Source organism: Hyperoodon ampullatus (genome assembly GCF_949752795.1).
Source record: "Hyperoodon ampullatus genome assembly, chromosome: 14".
NCBI classification, from domain to species: Eukaryota; Metazoa; Chordata; class Mammalia; order Artiodactyla; family Ziphiidae; genus Hyperoodon; species Hyperoodon ampullatus.
Window position 1 is genome coordinate 6274747 of NC_136927.1, and position 16930 is coordinate 6291676.

At 45.3% G+C, this 16930-nt stretch overlaps 1 protein-coding gene and 1 pseudogene across 4 annotated transcripts in view; both read left to right on the forward strand.

Moving 5' to 3' along the window:
- Nucleotides 1-16930, forward strand: part of KIF16B (kinesin family member 16B) — a gene marked incomplete at both ends in the record, with an annotated part of 294678 nt that overhangs the window by 81697 nt on the left and 196051 nt on the right. The gene's annotated exons all lie outside the window — the stretch shown is intronic.
- On the forward strand, nucleotides 5092-6975 carry LOC307063639 (phosphoethanolamine/phosphocholine phosphatase-like; annotated as a pseudogene). Its single transcript has 2 exons — nucleotides 5092-5819; nucleotides 6413-6975. The product of its transcript is annotated as a phosphoethanolamine/phosphocholine phosphatase-like (transcript).

A 16930-nucleotide genomic window follows, 5' to 3' on the forward strand; every position in this document is an offset into this window, starting at 1 on the left:
TCCTATGTTCGTTTCTGGCTTCTTCTGTGCAGCCTGTTGTCTTTAAGATTCATCCTTGCCGTGTTTAGCAGTAGTTTCTACTTAATTATGTGAGTATACAACATTCTTTTTATCCATTCTCCTGCTGGTTCGCTCCATCTGGGTTCTTATCTCCAATCTTTTGGTTATTATGAATAGCGCTTCTAGGAACATACTGGAACGTGTTTTGTTGGGTGTGTGCATTCACTGGGCCCCCTTTTCTGGCTTTCATCCTGGTAAGAATTTGGCTCTGGCTTGCTTTCCTCCTGCATGTGTCTGCCCAGTGTTTATGGTCAGAGTATCCCTGATCCAAATGTCCCTTATTCTCCATCCAGCTGACGCTCAGCATGGGCGGGGCCCCGCAGCAAGGCAGGACCCCCTGCCCCACTGGATCAGGTCTGGACTCAGCAGGAGCATCTTTCTCCCCTCCCACCCCGCTCCTGCCCCCAATCCACAAACAGCAGATGTTTGCCTATAGTCTGTGTGGGTACCTCATGTAATGTTTGTTTTTTCTGTTGTCATCTGGATCTAGTCTAACTGGGTAGGGAACACAAATTCTGATTTCTGTAGATTTTTAGAATGACAGTTTTGAAGGTCTTCAGTGAGCTGAGTACATTCTTTGTGGATTTTTTTTCCCTGCAAGTCCTCTTTTCTCACAGCTAGGTATTTAATGATTTGTTTTCTGTAAATCTATCGTCGTATGTCTGGTTTTCCTTTGCCAGACTCTGAGGTAGAGACATGTTTAAATTGTTTTTGGACCCCCTCAAACTGCCTTGCATTTAATAATTAATATTGATAATATCGATAGGGACAATAGTGGGTAATATTACTGCACTCTTCCTGGGCGCCAGGCATTGTTCTAAGCCAGCACTGTTTAATAGAAATGTAGTGCAAGCCACATATGGGAATTTAAATTTTCTAATAGCCGCCTTTAAAAAGAAACAGTTGAAATTAATTTGAACAGTACATTTTATTTAACCCATTATATTAAAAATTTACGATTTTGACAGATAATAATATAAAAATTATTAGTGAGGAACATAATTTTTTAAAATCTTTGACATGGCGTGAAGTTTACATTTACAGTGCCTCTCAGTTCAGTGCTAAATTTGCATTGGATACACTTGATCTGTATTTTGATTTTATTAAAGTTACGGTTGAAAAGTAGATTTTCATTGCAATCTGTGTTCCAAACATGTGTAAAAGTTTTCCAGTCACTTAATTGAGTGCAGTTTAAAATTTAAACGAATGAGTTGTTAGCCACATCTCAAGTGTTTGATAGCCACACACACGTACCGTTTTAAGTATCATTCTGCTCAGCAGCCTTATGCAGGGGGAATATATATTTTTTCACTTTATAGACAAGGGAACTGAGGCCCAGAGGGCACTCAGTTAAGGAAGGAATAGGTGAGGTCAGAATTTGAACCCTGTCTCAAAGTTTGCTTGTGACCCCACTATGCTGTCTAGTTCTTAATTGTTCCAAACTGACCTCACTTGTTTTTTCATGTTCTAATTCATTGGCTTTTTTTTTTTTTTGTCTTTCTCTGACTGTTATCTTTTTTGGCTTTTTCATGTTTTAAAGATTGATGAAAAAAAGTTGTCTGAAAAAGTGAGCCTGAATTTGCTGTGAATTTGGTTGTTCATCGGTGTTTTAAAAACCAGCATGACTGGTGGCCACTGTTTAAGCACCATCTGCTCTGTTATCTCTATAAATGTCAAGACACGATTTGCTTTCTCTAAAGTAAAAGCTCAGGTTTCCTTCTGCATTTTGTAACGCTCTTTCTTTAATCATGACTCTGATGTTTTTTATTTCCACCAAGGTTGTGCATAGTATTTCTTCTGCCTTGGCTCGTTTCTAGCCTTTTTCTTAAGCCAAGAGTCATGGTTATTTCCCTGGGTATAATTTTTTTTCCTGATGTGTTATTATCTTTGTTCTTATATTAATGATTTCTCTGAGCATATTTCAGGTTCTTTTTTTAATTTTTTTTTGAACTGTATCCAACCAGCTGTGTGTTCCTGTCTACCTTTTTTTTTTTTTTTTTTTTTTTTTGCGGTACGTGGGCCTCTCACCGTTATGGCCTCTCCCGTTGTGGAGCACAGGCTCCGGACGTGCAGGCTCAGCGGCCATGGCTCATGGGCCCAGCCGCTCCGCGGCACGCGGGATCCTCCGGGACCGGGGCACAAACCCATATCCCCTGCATCGGCAGGCGGACTCTCAACCACTGCGCCACCAGGGAGGCCCCTGTCTACCTTTGTAGGTAATATTTTACTTCATATGAGACTGGCTTTTTTTTTTTTTTTTTTGCGGTACGTGGGCCTCTCACTGTTGTGGCCTCTCCCGTTGCGGAGCACAGGCTCCGGACGCACAGGCTCAGCGGCCATGGCTCACGGGCCCAGCCGCTCCGCGGCATGTGGGATCCTCCCGGACCGGGGCACGAACCCGTGTCCCCTGCATCGGCAGGCGGACTCTCAACCACTGCGCCACCAGGGAAGCCCTGAGACTGGCTTTTATACAGTTGTTCTATTGCCCTATACTACAATGATGGTTGTTTATAAAACAGAGGTCTGAAGTGTGCTCTTTGGTGAGCAAAAGTGGTCCAGATGTGCAAAGTGTTATTTTTTTGAGTGCTGCATATGAGGAAAGGAGGTGCAGTTCTGGTTTTGCTGTATTTCATCCACAGTCAGTGTGCCATGTTCCCAGTTTCTCCAAGATTGCCTTCTCCTTCCCCTTTTTTTGAGGTTCCCCTTCTCCTGTCTGTGGATGTCCTGTGTACCTGTCACCTTTCACTGCTTATCTTGTTTGAATGAAATGGATAAAAGCTGTGAGTTCTTGAGTTTCTTGAGTTCTTACCCATTCTGAGTGGTTGCACAATTCATTCTTTTGAAGTATCCTGACTATTTTATAATTAGTTGAGTTGTCTTAACTGAGGTGACCCGGCTTTTACACTTGGATTTATCCCTAACTAGTTGTGTGACTTTGATCGAATTGTTCTCTCTCTCTCTTTCTGTGTCTCATTTTTTTCAGTCATGACCAGGTGGGCTGGTGAGGTGAGCTCTCAGATTTCCTTCTATTTGAGAAGGATGTGGGTTCTTTCTCAGGAGGCTGCATGGAATTATCCCTGTTGGTCCCCTATCTTGGACGTGGGTCCCCTATCTTGGGGTTGGGTCCCAGATGGCTTCCTTTTGGTCCCTTGCTGTGGGACTTCTTTTGTTTTGGACCACTCTTCCTTTGTGAATGTGCCCTGAGAGCTGTTCTCAGTTCGGGCATTTATGTATCACATATGTATGGCATGTTACACAAATCGTTTGTCCTGCTTGATGGATTTTCATAAACTGAATGCACCCACATGCCGCATGTCTGGGGGAAGAAACAGAACGTTATCATCCCCTGGGTGTCCCTGCTATGTCCTCTTCTAGTCATTCCTCCCTCCAAGGAAGATGTCTGGCTTGACTCTAAAAGCATCGCTTGGTTTATCCTGCTTTCAAACTTTATACACATGGAACCACACAGAACGTATTTTTTAGGTGACTGGCTTCATTTGTTCTGCATTGTGTTTGTGAGATCCGTCTATGTTTTTTGCAAAGTTGTGTTTATTTTCATTGTTGCATAGTATTATATAATGTGGCTGTATCACAGTTTATTCATTCTACTCTTTGAATTTGGGTTGTTTCCTGGTTTGGGCTGTTAGAAATAGTACTGCTGTGAACCTTCCTGTATGTACTGTGAGCGAATGTACATACTCCTGATGGGTGTATGCCTAGGAGAAGAATTGCTGGGTCATAGAGCGGGTGTCCGCTCCTCTTTAGTAGGTACTGAAAATAGTTTTCCAAAGTGGTTGTACCATTTACACTGCCACCTGCCACGTGTGAGGGTTCCATCTCCTCCCCGACATTTGCTGTTTTCTGTCCTTTTTTTTTTTTTTTGGCCATTTTTGTTGGCTGTGCAGTGGTGTCCCGTGGTGGTTCTGTTTTGAATTTCCTGATGGTATAAAAAACAAACCTCATTACCATTATTTTTAATTAGCCTCTTTCCCAAATGACTTCTCCTCGGACCTTGTCATCAAGTGAGTTGTCCTGTGTTTCCTCTCCTCCGTCACCGGGCGCTGCTCCAGCCTTCTCCAGCTCCCCTCACGTTGTCTGCGTGTAGACTTGCTACCCCCCAGTCCTATCCTGGAGAGCTGTCACTCACTCATCCTGGAGAGCCGTCACACTCATCCTGGAGAGCTGTCACTCACTCAGACACCAGCTCGTCACAAATGCTCCAGGGCGCGGGGTGGGGGGGCCCTCCTGAGATACTTGGGGGATACCAGTGCAGTGATCAGAAATAGACCCAAACCTGGTGAGTCTTTAGGGTTCAACTCCCCTCATTTCCTGTCTTTGTGGGGTTTGGCTACTCCTTCTCCTGGTCTCCCCACCCCTGAGGTCTCTTTTCATCTCTTCTATGACGGAGCTGTCACTTTTAGCTAGGTCAGCGTCCTTTCTGCAAGGTTAGAGAGTAATAACCATAATTGTAGTAGGAAACTCCAGGCAGATTTTAAATTTCTTAGATCTCCTTCCTCATCTTAGAAAGCGTTTTCGATAAACATTCCCTGTAAACGAAACAAAGACCTCGACTGGGGGACGGGGAAGTGGAGGGAACGGCCCAGATGCACATCACCCAGGGCCCCTCAGGACTGGAGGGACTCGTCAGAGCCGGAGCCCAGAAATCCGGGGGTGGATAAGACATGGCGTCCCCTCCGATTTCTGTAAGCACCCCTTGCTCCATCCCGCGCCCAAATACCTCAGCTAGGCCCGCTGCGCACTGTTTACGCTCCAGACCCAGCGGGGACGGACCTCGGCAGCTGCCGCTCCCCACCCTGCAGGAGAAGCTCAGAGGTCCTGTCCGCCTTTCCTCTGAGGGACTCTTTTTGGTGACCACAGAAGGATTTGATCACTCAGGACAAAGCTAGCAGAGGAGCTCTGGACGATGGCTGGAGGCCAGCAGTCCCTACAGGTGGTGCCCAGGGTGAAGTACTGACAGTGAGCGGGTGTCTTCCAGTTGCTGGCCTCCGATGCCTGTTTAGGGACAGCGGGATGGCTGCACAGGGCGCGCCGCGCGCTTCCTCCTGACCTTTGACTTTGACGAGACTATCATGGACGAAAACAGCGACGACTCCATCGTGTGCGCTGCGCCGGGCCAGCGGCCGCCTGAGAGCCTGCGTGCCACCTACCGCGAGGGCTTCTACAGCGAGTACATGCAGCGCGTCTTCCAGTACGTGGGCGAGCAGGGCATGCGGCCGCGGGACCTGCGTGCCATCTACGAGGCCATTCCCTTGTCGCCCGGCATGGGCGAGCTGCTGTAGTTTGTGGCCGGGCAGGGTGCCCGCTTTGAGGTTATTCTCATCTCAGATTCCCGCACCTTTGGCGTGGAGAGGGCGCTGCGTGCCGCCGGCCACCACGACCTGTTCCGCCGCATCTTCAGCAGCCCGTCGGGGCCCGACGCTCGGGGGCTGCTGGCGCTGCGGCCCTTCCACGCGCACAGCTGCGCTCGCTGCCCCGCCAACATGTTCAAGCACAGGGTGCTCAGCGACCACCTGTGCGAGCCGGCTCACGACGGCGTGCACTTCGAGCGCCTTTTCTACGAGGCGCCATCGACTTCTGCCCCATGGGGCTGCTGGCAGGAGGCCACGTGGCCTTCCCCGCGCCGCGGCTACCCCATGCCCCACCTTATCCAGGAGGCGCAGAAGGCCGAGGCCAGCTCCTTCCGCGCCAGGGTGGTGCCCTGGGAAACCTCCACCGAAGTGCGCCTCCTTCTGCAACAGGTGCCGAAGACGTGCCGAGGACGTGGCCTGCAGGGGGCACCCCGGCGGGGAGGGGATGAGGGGATGGGGGTCGGGAAAGACCAACCTAGCTTTCTTACCCCCTTTCCCTTTCGCTTTGGTATGACCCTCCGGGGATTTCCGGAATCCTAGGTTCGTCCACTTGCGGGGACAGGAGGAGGGAGTTCGGAGCTGTCCCCATCTATGCAGTTAACCCAGCTCGGCTGCCTTCCCCTGTTCCACTGCAAGCAGATTCCGGAGTCTGGCCACACCCGGGTGGTGCTCATACCTGAGCAGGCGGCAGTGTTTCCAAAAACCTTGTCCTCGCAGCTGGGAGGAAGGGGTTCCCCGGCAGGGTAGAGAAGGAACATCTCCCGCTGCGTTGGGTTAACTGTTGCCTTGGGCTGCATGGCCTCCCTCCCCCAGTCTTCTGTCAAGGGGACCCGGGTCCCGAAATCTCCACCCCTCGCTTCCCCCGCACCAGACTCCCTGCGGAGGGAAGCGGCGCTCTCTGCCCACGGTCCCAGGCCTAGATCTTGCTTTACCTGCTGTGACCCTACACTGCACTCCTTGCCTCCCTCCCCCGCCCTCGTCAGCATCCGCACAGGAAAAAAAGTCAGAGGGAACAGACACCTCCTGGGGGTGGAAGGAGGTAGCGCGCACTGTCCCGGGCTCGCGTCTGGCCAGCCAGGGACCTCGCAGAGCCCGAAGATGTCTCCTCGCACCCCAGCCTCGTCTATGCAGCAAGAACCAGGGACTTAACCAAAGTTTCCCTGCCCACTGGGCCCTCCGAGTCCCCCCTCCTCCCGTATGGAACAGAAAGCCAAGATGTTTTAAAGCAGAGCCAGTGGATATCCAAGGCCCTCCTGCCTCTTGGTGTTTCAGAGCTGTAAAGGAGGTGAAAGGGCAGAAAATTAAAAAAAAAAAAAAACCGAAAAAACCTAAACTTATTCTGGTAGCAAAACTTCACTTGATCAGAATGTTTGTGAATATCCGGGTTTAGTGACAAAAGCCCACTTAAATTGCATGATTTCTGAAAAATCTTAATTAAAAGGCTTCAGGCAATCCTTATGGTTTAGAAAGTACAAGGTCCTAGTGAATGTGGTTTAATATGTCTTTGATCAAGTTCAGGGGTCATCCTCTAAACATCCTAAAGAGATCTCTGTATACTCCACACTGATTTCAATGACAAATCTCCTTTGTTGAGTCTTAGTACTGAATTCCTCAAAGTGCTGTGTCATTGTGTGTGGTTTAACTAATTTTAAAAACCACTCAAAGAGATCTTGAAGATCATCTTGTTCATAGAACACAGAACGTTAGAACAAGGGGCTCAAGAAGGGATTTAGGTGAAACTCTTCCCTCATCCTACAGAAGAAAAACTTTTTTTCTTAAATGAGGAAATTGAAGCCAAGAGAGGTTGAGTTGGTCTTTAAGTTCTAGAGGTCGAACCAGGGCTAGATCCTGTTTTTTCCTCCTAATCCAGTGCTCTTTGATTATATCTTATCTTATAAAATGGTTTCCAAATGCCTAGATCTTAATTCCAGAATGGTGCTTTACTTTGATAAAGAGAATGTGGCTGGCCCGCATCTTTTAGAATATAATTTTACTATGTAAAATCTGGAGACAGGATTTAGCCCATGGCCTATTTAAATCAGCAAGCCATCCTATAATGGGGTTCATCTGCATTTAAATTATTTTCCTTCAGAGATTTTTGAAGTTGGTTTTGAATAAATGGCTTGTATTTATTGTTATATTAAGCCAGAGTTCTTTTTGGTTAAATTTAAAAGGAGTCTTTTAATGTCTGCAGAATCTCCTGACATACTAGTCTAATATTGGTAAATAAAGCTACATTTGCATTTAAAACAAACAAAAAATTGGAGAACAGAGTGATTTCTTCCCCTCAAACAATTGTATCTTCTCCATGGGTTAACCTTACGAGATATTTTAAATTTGGGGTTAGAAGACAATTGACAACTGGCAATTCCAGCTGTGGAAAAAACCATATGTTTTTGAGTTATACATATTCTGATTTTATAGTATGCGGTTAATGGGATAATTGGAAGGAATATTGTGCTCCAGGGTGCCTTTCAGTTTCTTAGCACTAGATGTCACTGGAGATGGAAGAACCAGCCCTCCTCCCGTCTTTTAATTCCAGGGTCCTTGGTAGTGAATTCGTCTGAAAGGACTTGGCAGGTATTGGTAAGTGTACTGGGGCCTGGGTACTGATTTCTGGATGCTGAATCTGTGAGAGGTAAATGGTGAAGAATTCAGTACAAGAAACATCTTCCTGCAGCCACCTTGAGAATTGATGCTGAAAGATGTAAATACGTCCCCTCACGTTTTTGGAGGTTCTTTTCTCATTAAAAAAAAAAATTAATTGATTTTATTATTTTATTTTTGGCTGCGTTAGGTCTTCGTTGCTGCACAGGGGCTTTCTCTAGTTGCGGCAAGCTGGGGCTACTCTTCGTTGCGGTGCGTGGGCTTCTCATTATGGTGGCTTCTCTTGCTGCAGAGCATGGGCTCTAGACATGCGGGCTTCAGTAGTTGTGGCACGTGGGCTCAGTAGTTGTGGCTTGTGGGCTCTAGAGCGCAGGCTCAGTAGTTGTGGCTCACGGGCTTAGTTGCTCTGCGGCATGTGGGATCTTCCCAGATCAGGGCTCGAACCCGTGTCCCCTGCATTGGCAGGTGGATTCCTAACCACTGAGCCACCAGGGAAGTCCTCTTTTCTCAGTTTTTAAAATACTTTTTTCCAAAGTTGCCTCAAATACCTGGGTAATATCTTACAGGTAAAAGATTTTTCTTAATCTGGGTGTTAGGTGGTCATTTTGATTAGCTTGCATTAGAAAGGGTTGTCATTTATTTGTATTTATTTATTTGTTTGCTTATATTTGCCCCTTAAAAGACTTTTCTTCTTTTACCTCGAGTTTTCCTCATTTTCAGCTCTAGAAATTCTTAAGAAAATGAAAATCTACAACTCCTTGCTTCTCTTTTTATCATCAGTCGTACATTTGATCATATTTACTCTAGGAAAGTAACCTTGACCCTTGGTATAGTGGACACAGCTTTCTCTTCCTTGGTTTCTGCTGGTTTGTGGACCCAAGAACCTTGATAGATAATCAGAATGAATTTTCTCCCAGCTCATTCCTTATTTTTGTAGAAACAGGGAGGAGGTATTGCCATCCTCAGTGGCTGAGAGGCAGCAGAGAATAACAGTTAAGGACTTGAACTCTGGAACCCGACTGCGTGGAATCCATTGCCAGCCCGGCCAGATGCTGGCTGTGTGACCTTGGGCAACTTACTTAGCCTCACAGTGCTTCAGCTTCCTTGTCTGTGAAAGGGAGATAACAGTACCTGTCTCATCGGGTTGTTATGAAGATTAAATTAGGTTTTTGTGAAAGCATTGAAAGCAGTGCTTGGCAAGTAATGTTCTTAGGGCTTCTTAAATAAAGAACTTTAGTTTCAGGCACTCTGTGGGCACTTTTATACATGCTAAATAATCTAAAGTATGTCCAGTTTAGCTAGGGAGGGAAGAAGAAAAATGTTTTTTTCTCTTAGAAAAGAACTAGGGACAAACTGTGATGGCCTTGTTGTCACTTTGTCCATTCATTGGACATCTGTGAGCACCTGCTTGGTGAGAGAGATTGTGTGAACATGAATAAGACACTTTCCATCTGGTGGGGAAACCAAACTTGGGACAAATAATGAAATAAATTGTTGTAGGTTCTCGGTTAATAAGAGTGAACTGTATCAGGGGTGCATTTGGCTGCAGATAACAGCACCCGGAGTGCAGAGAAAAGGTGCCTTAAGCCAGTTAAGGGTTGTCCTTTCTCCCCTCGGTGGACGAGAACTACACAGCTGGGCTGCTGGTGGCAAAGGTTCAGTGGTTCGCCCAGAGCTGAGGTCTGTGTAATTCCCTTGGTCTTTCTCAATGGTTTCAAGACAGTTTCTGCAACTACATAATCACATGTGACATTTAGTCAAGAGGCCTGGGACGGGCAATGGGGCATATGTTAGCAGAGTTTATCCCTGTTTTCAGCCCTGCTCAACAGCTTTGGCTTATATATCTCATCGTGGAGCTGTGCTGCATGGCCCCTTCTGGCTGCAAGGAAGGCTCGGAATGGTTTCTTCAGCTGGTACCCCTGCTGTCCCTAACAAAAGTGGGATTTTGTTCAGGAGGAAGAAAGGGAAAACAGAAGGCGGTTTTGACTGAAGGCACTTGCTATGTGCCGGCCACTGTTCGAAGCACTGTGTTCTGAGGATGGCTGTTTGGCTCTAAGTCAAATGTCCTTTTTCAGTTTTGTGTCCAGAATTTGCGAAAACCTGCAGCCTAAATGGATTCCTTAGAACAAAAGCGCTTTTTTATTCTTTTTATGTTGCCTTTTGGTCTTTTGCTATTAAAATGGTGAAAAGTTTCCTGCTAAAACCCTGTTGTCTTAGAAGATAGTTGCATTCTGAAAAATGAGTGATGTGTAGTTTCTCAGAACCTGGATTCATCTCTGTCCATCGAGTATTGATATTCGGTTGTGGTTAGTTTCTAAGGTTGGCCTTCTGAAGTCTGTTTAGCTCAGGGAACGAGGTAGCAATTCATTGGAATCTTGTAACAATCTTGCCATGTGGATGCTCATTGTCCTGTGACAGCAAATGGGGTCTGGAGTCGATAAGGAACTCTTCACACAGCTAATAAGTGACCAGGCCGGCCAGAAATCCATCTTAGGATTGGCGGAGACACGAAGGAGGGCTTGGTCAACAGGTCAAGGCTTCTGGAAGATGGTAGTGAGGATGCCAGAAAGGGTTCAGAGAGGAGTTGACCTTGTAGCCAGCGTAGAACTGAGTTGCTGTTGGGAGTCCTGGGTTGGGGTGATAAAGGCTTTCTGGTGGCCGGAGCTCAGAGGAAGCCGTTAGACCCTGGGGAATCAGGGCTTTCAGGGAAACTGAGTAGGCTTAGAGCAAGGGGGTTGGGGGTCTGGGGGTGCCAAGGCTGGAGAAAGAGCACGTGTCAGATCATGGTGGACTGAATTTCCCCCTTTAAAGCTCTCACAGCTTCTTTATTTTTTAATTTAATTTTATTTTTTTTGTGGTACGCGGGCCTCTCACTGTTGTGGCCTCTCCCGTTGCGGAGCACAGGCTCCTAACGTGCAGGCTCAGCGGCCATGGCTCACGGGCCTAGCCGCTCTGCGGCATGTGGGATCTTCCCGGACCGGGGCACGAACCCATGTCCCCTGCATCGGCAGGCGGACTCTCAACCACTGCGCCACCAGGGAAGCCTTCACAGCTTCTTTATTGCTTCAGGAAAAATACTCAGAGCTCATTTCAATTCTGAACACATATTCTGAAGACATTTTTCCAGTTTAGTTTCATTATCTGAACCATCACTGTGTCTTTTGAAGTGTCTAAGTAGTATATTGAAATCTCTTATTCATTTCTCTCATTTCACATTGAATTAATGGCATAGAATATTCAAAATGGATGGGGCCTTAGAGCCAATCTTCTCCAACCTTTCTGTACCGTGGTTGGGAGCGTCTGGCACCAGAACACAGGGAGTCAGTGTCCGAGTTTAGGTCAGAAGATAATAATCTGTTTATCCAGCGCGCCTTCCACCCGAGCAGTATTTCCTGATGCGTTTTCCCTGGTCCCTGTGTATGTCCCTTACAGGACACTGATGTTTGGTTAATTATTTGCAGTTACGTATTTAACAAGTGTCCTCCCTGGCTTCTGGTTCTAGTCCTTAGTTTAGTTCTTGACACAAAGCAGATGCTCAGGAGCTGTTTGTTGATAAACTGCTCCAGTGTTGATGAGGTTCCTTGAGAGAGAGAAAAACCCTTGTTCAAATAAGTCTGGGCAATACTGGATTAAATAAAATTAAACAGGCTGGTTTATAGCAGTTTGGGAGAGCCTTGTGTCTGTGGCTCTAAGGAGGGGCTGCTCACTTCAGACTCACTGTGTTCTAAGGATGGCTGTTTGGCTCTAAGCCAGGTGTCCTTTTTCAGTTTTGTGTCCAGAATTTGCAAAAACCTGTAGCCTTAGTGGATTCCTTAGAACAAAAGCGCTTGTTTATTCTTTTTAGGTTGCCTTTTGCTCTTTTACTATTAAAATGGTGAAAAGTTTCCTACTAAAACCCTGTTGTCTTAGAAGATGCTTGCATTCTGAAAAATGAGTGATGTGTAGTTTCTCAGAACCTGGACTCATCTCTGCCCATCGAGTATTGATATTCGGTTGCGGTTAGGTTCTAAGGTTGGCCCACCAAAGTCTGTTTAGCTCAGAGAACGAGATGCCAAGATGCTGACTTAGCCAGTCCTTAGAGAGGGGATCAGCGTGGTGATGGCACATTGAATAGGTCAGCAGCGGCCGAGTCAGTGGACTGGTGGCCAGTCGGCCGAGGGATTCTGGCTCCATCCGGAGTGTCAAGAGGAAATGGTGTGACGTTACCATGGGAATGTTGGTGATACTGTGGTACCCGTTGTATGATGGGATTCAGGAAATGTTTCCCCAGAGTGTGCGGGAGTCCCTCCGTTCCAGAGATTGGCTTTGGCCCTTTACCTTTGTACCAGTGCTTATGTAACATTAGGGTTACGTTATCCTCCCAGCTCCCACTCAGTAGAGCTCGGTGGTTTAGAGCATCTGTTCTGAGCCAGTGAGTTTGGGGTTGAACCCTGGCTTGGCCACTTGGGACTTTGGCCAATTCCTTAATCTTGATAAGTCTCAGCTTCCTCCTTAAAATGGGGATAATAATCATTTTTACCTCACTGGACTAAAACATGTATAGAGGTAACCTGTACAACTGCTTTGCACAGTGTCTACAAGAGAGGTTGGCGAATTTCCTGTAAAGAACCAGATAGTGAATATTTTAGGAACCGTCTGCATATTACTAAGTGAAAGAAACCAGTCTGAAGACTACATACTATAAGATTCCAACTATATGCCTCTGGAAAAGGTAAAACTATGGAGACAGTGAAAAGATCAGTGGTTGTCAGAGGTTAAGTTGGGGGGAAGGAAGGATGAACATGCAGAACACAGAAGGTTTTTAGGACAGTGAAGCTATTCTACGATGGGACACATGTCAAAGGCCATAGAATGTACGACACCAAGAGTGCAGATAGTTTCTCGCAGTAATGTCCGATCCTCTAATTCTCTTGACATTGTCTTTCCTAGAGCAGAAGTTTTTCATTTTAATGAAGCCCAGCTTGGCGATGATTTCTTTCATTGATTTTGCCTTTGCTGTTGTATCTAAAAAGTTACACCATGCCAGAAGTCATCTAGGGTTTATCCCATTTTGTCTTCTAGGAGTTTTATAGTTTTGTGTTTTACTTTTAGATCTGTGATCCATTTTGGGTTAATTTTGGTGTAAGATTCCTGCACGCTGTCTACTTTCTCTGTTGAAGCCCTTAGCTGATTTTTTAAAAAATTTATTTTATTGAAGTATAGTTGATTTACGATGTTACTTTCTGCTCTACAGCAAAGTGATTCAGTTATAGATATATACTTTCTTTTTCATATTCTTTTCCATTATGGTTTATTATAGGATGTTGAATATAGTTCCCTGTGCTATATAGTAGGACCTTGTTGTTTATCCATTCTCTATATAATAGTTTGCGTCTGCTGATCCCATCCTCCCAGTCCATCTCTCCCCCCTACCCTCTCTCCCCTTTGGCAACCACAGGTCTGTTCTCTATGTCTGTGAGTCTGTTTCTGTTTCATAGATAAGTTCATTTGTGTCATATTTTAGATTCCACATGTAAGCGATATCATATGGTATTTGTCTCTTTCTGACTTACTTCACTTGGTATGATAATCTCTAGGTCCATCCATGTTGCTTCAAATAAAGCCCTTAGCTTATTAATCATAGTTTTTAAAGAGTCTTAGTTTGGTAATTCCAGCTTCCCTGCCATGTGTGACTCTGGTTCTGAAGCTTTTTCAGCTTTTCAGACTGCTTTTGTTTTTTTGCATGCCTTGTAATTTTTAGTTGGAATGTGGGCATGAGGGGCTGTGAGGGGAACTTTAATAAATCGGCCTGGGTAATGTAGTGGTGAGGTTTGGGGAGGGAGAGTATTCTGTAGTCCTGTGATTAGGTCTTAGCTTCCCGGGGGCCTTTGCCCCTGGACTGTGAACTTCACGGTGCTCCTCAGTCGTCCCCGTGTCCCCTTAGGTGGGACAGGGTGGCTGGAGGGGGCTGGAGTTGGGTATTTCTCTTCCCCCAGGTAAGTGACGTTCTGGTAAAATGGTTTCTCCTGAGGGCAGGGCTTGTTAAGATAAAGATACAGATGTAGAGAATGGACTTGAGGACGCGGGGAGGGGGAAGGGTAGGCTGGGACAAAGTGAGAGAGCGGCATGGACATATATACACTACCAAACGTAAAATAGATAGCTAGTGGGAAGCAGCCGCATAGCACAGGGAGATCAGCTCGGTGGTTTGTGACCACCTAGAGGGGTGGGATAGGGAGGGTGGGAGGGAGATGCAAGAGGGAGGGGATATGGGAATATATGTAAACGTATAGCTGATTCACGTTGTTATACAGCAGAAACTAAGACACCATTGTAAAGCAATTATACTCCAATAAAGATGTTTAAAAAAATAAAGTTAATCATCAAAAAAAAAAAAAAGAACAAAGGGCTCTGGCATATGTAAAAATGGCTACGTTCCCCATCTTCTTCTGGAAGCACGAGGGAATTTTTCTCTGATATTCTCCGTGAGGATCTGGGGGAGCTCCTGGAGAAGATCTCACTGAGGTTTGGGGACTCCCCCCCTGCCCCCCAGGGCTGGGGCTCCCTGGAGTTTTTAACCATCAGACCTGTCCACTCTGAGCCGCCACCAATTTGTCAAATTACAGTTTAGGTTTTCCTACCCTGGCACCTTCTCTTGGGTTTCTGCTCTGGTAAGTTGTGATCGTCTGTATCTGACTATCTCTCCAATTTGGGGGCAGCAGTTTGCCCTGTGACCTCACTTCTCTGACAGATCTAAGAAGAGTTGTTGGTTTTCAGGGTTTTTTTTTCCCGCAGCCTTTTACTTACTGTTAGGACAGTGTGACTTTTTTTTTTTCTTTTTTTTTTTGCGATACACGGGCCTCTCACCGTTGTGGCCTCTCCTGTCGCGGAGCATGGGCTCCAGACGCGCAGGCTCAGCGGCCATGGCTCACAGGCCCAGCCGCTCCGTGGCATGTGGGATCTTCCCGGACCGGGGCACGAACCCGTGTCCCCTGCATCGGCAGGCGGACTCTTAACCACTGCGCCACCAGGGAAGCCCCAGTGTGACTTTTAAACTACCTACATGGTGGACTAGAAACCAGAAGTTAGCTCTTTTTTTCTTTGAAATTAATACCAGAATGGGATTCTCATTCAAGCCCTCATCTGTGTTTAGTCATGTTTTGCCCATTGTAATAATTTATATTTTTGTTACAAAGCTATAGTAATCAAAATAGTATGGTACTGGCATATAAACAGACATATAGACCAATGGAACAGAATTAAGAGCTCAGAAATAAGCCCATGCATATTCGATCAACTAATATTTGATGAGGGATCCAAGAATATTGAATGGGGAAAGAGTAGTCTCTTCAAGAAAAATGGTGCTGAGAAAACTGGACATAAAAGAATGAAATTAGATGCCATCTTTCACCACTTACAAAAATTAGCTTGAAATTAAAAGACTTAAATGTAAGACCCAATACTGTAATATTATTATAGGAAAACATAGGGAAAAAGCTTCTTGACCTTGGTCTTGGCAGTGATCTTTTGGAAATGACACTGATATCAAAAGTGCAAGCAATAAAAGCAAAAATAAACAAGTGGGACTATATTAAAGTAGAAAGCTTCTACATGGCAAAGGAAACAACAGAATGAAAAGGCAGCCTACAGAAAGGGAGAAAATAATTGCAGACCAGCTATCTGATAATAGGTTAATACTGTTAAAAACAAACAATCTGATTAAAAAATGGACAGAGGACCTGAATAGACATTTTTCCAAAGAAAACTTACAGATGGCCAACAGATACATGAAAAGATGCACAGCATCACTAATCATTAGGGAAATGCAAATCAAAACCACAATGAGATATCATCTCACACCTGTCAGAATGACTCTTATTAAAAAGCTGAGGTAACAAGCGTTGGCGAGGATGTGGAGAAAAGGGAACCCTTTTGCACTGTTGATGGGAATGTAAATTGGTGCATCCACTATGGAACACAGTATGGAGGTTCCTCAAAAAATTAAAAATAGAACTATCATATGATCCAGCAATTCTATTTCTGGGTATATATCTGAAGGAAATAAAATCACTATCTGGAAGAGATATCTGCATCCCCATGTTCACTGCAGCATTATTTACAATAGCCAAGACATGGAAATAACCTAAGTGTCCATTTACGGATGAATGGATAAAGAAGCTGTGAGATATATATCTATATAATAGAATATTATTCAGCCATTAAAAGGAAGGAAATCCTGTCTTTTGCACAAGGCGATGGACCTTGAGGGCATTATGCTAAGTGAAATAAGTGAGACTGAGAAAGACAAATACTGTATTATCTCACTTACATGTGGAATCTAAAAAAGCTGAACTCATAGAAATTGAGAGTAGAAGGATGGTTGCCAGAGGCTGGGGGGTGAGGGAAATAGGGAGATGCTGGTCAAAGTGTGCAAACTTCCAGTTATAAGACGAATCAGTTCTGGGATCTAATGTACAGCATGGTGACTATAGTTAGTACTGTGTCATATACTTGCAGGTTGTTAAGAGAGTAATAGATCTTGAATGTCGTCACCATACACATCCAAGAAGGTGACTCTGAGGGGCTAGAGGTGTTAACTAACCTTATTGTGGTAATCATTTTGTAATATGTATGGGTATCAGATCGTCACGTTGTACACCTTAAACTTACATATGTTAGATGTCAGTAGTATCTCAGTAAAGTCGGAAAGCATAATTTGTATATCAGTATAAATAAGCCAAACAAAGTTCACTTAAAAGTGCTGTATTACCTACCAGCCCTGCATGCCTGAGATGTGTGGTAGTGAGACCTCCTGCTTTGTATTTGGGTCACTGTTTATCGTGTGTTTAACAAGCGCTCATGCTGCCCGTAGTGTGGTCTGGGCAGGGTGCTGGACCCTGGGGGTGTGGAGCAAG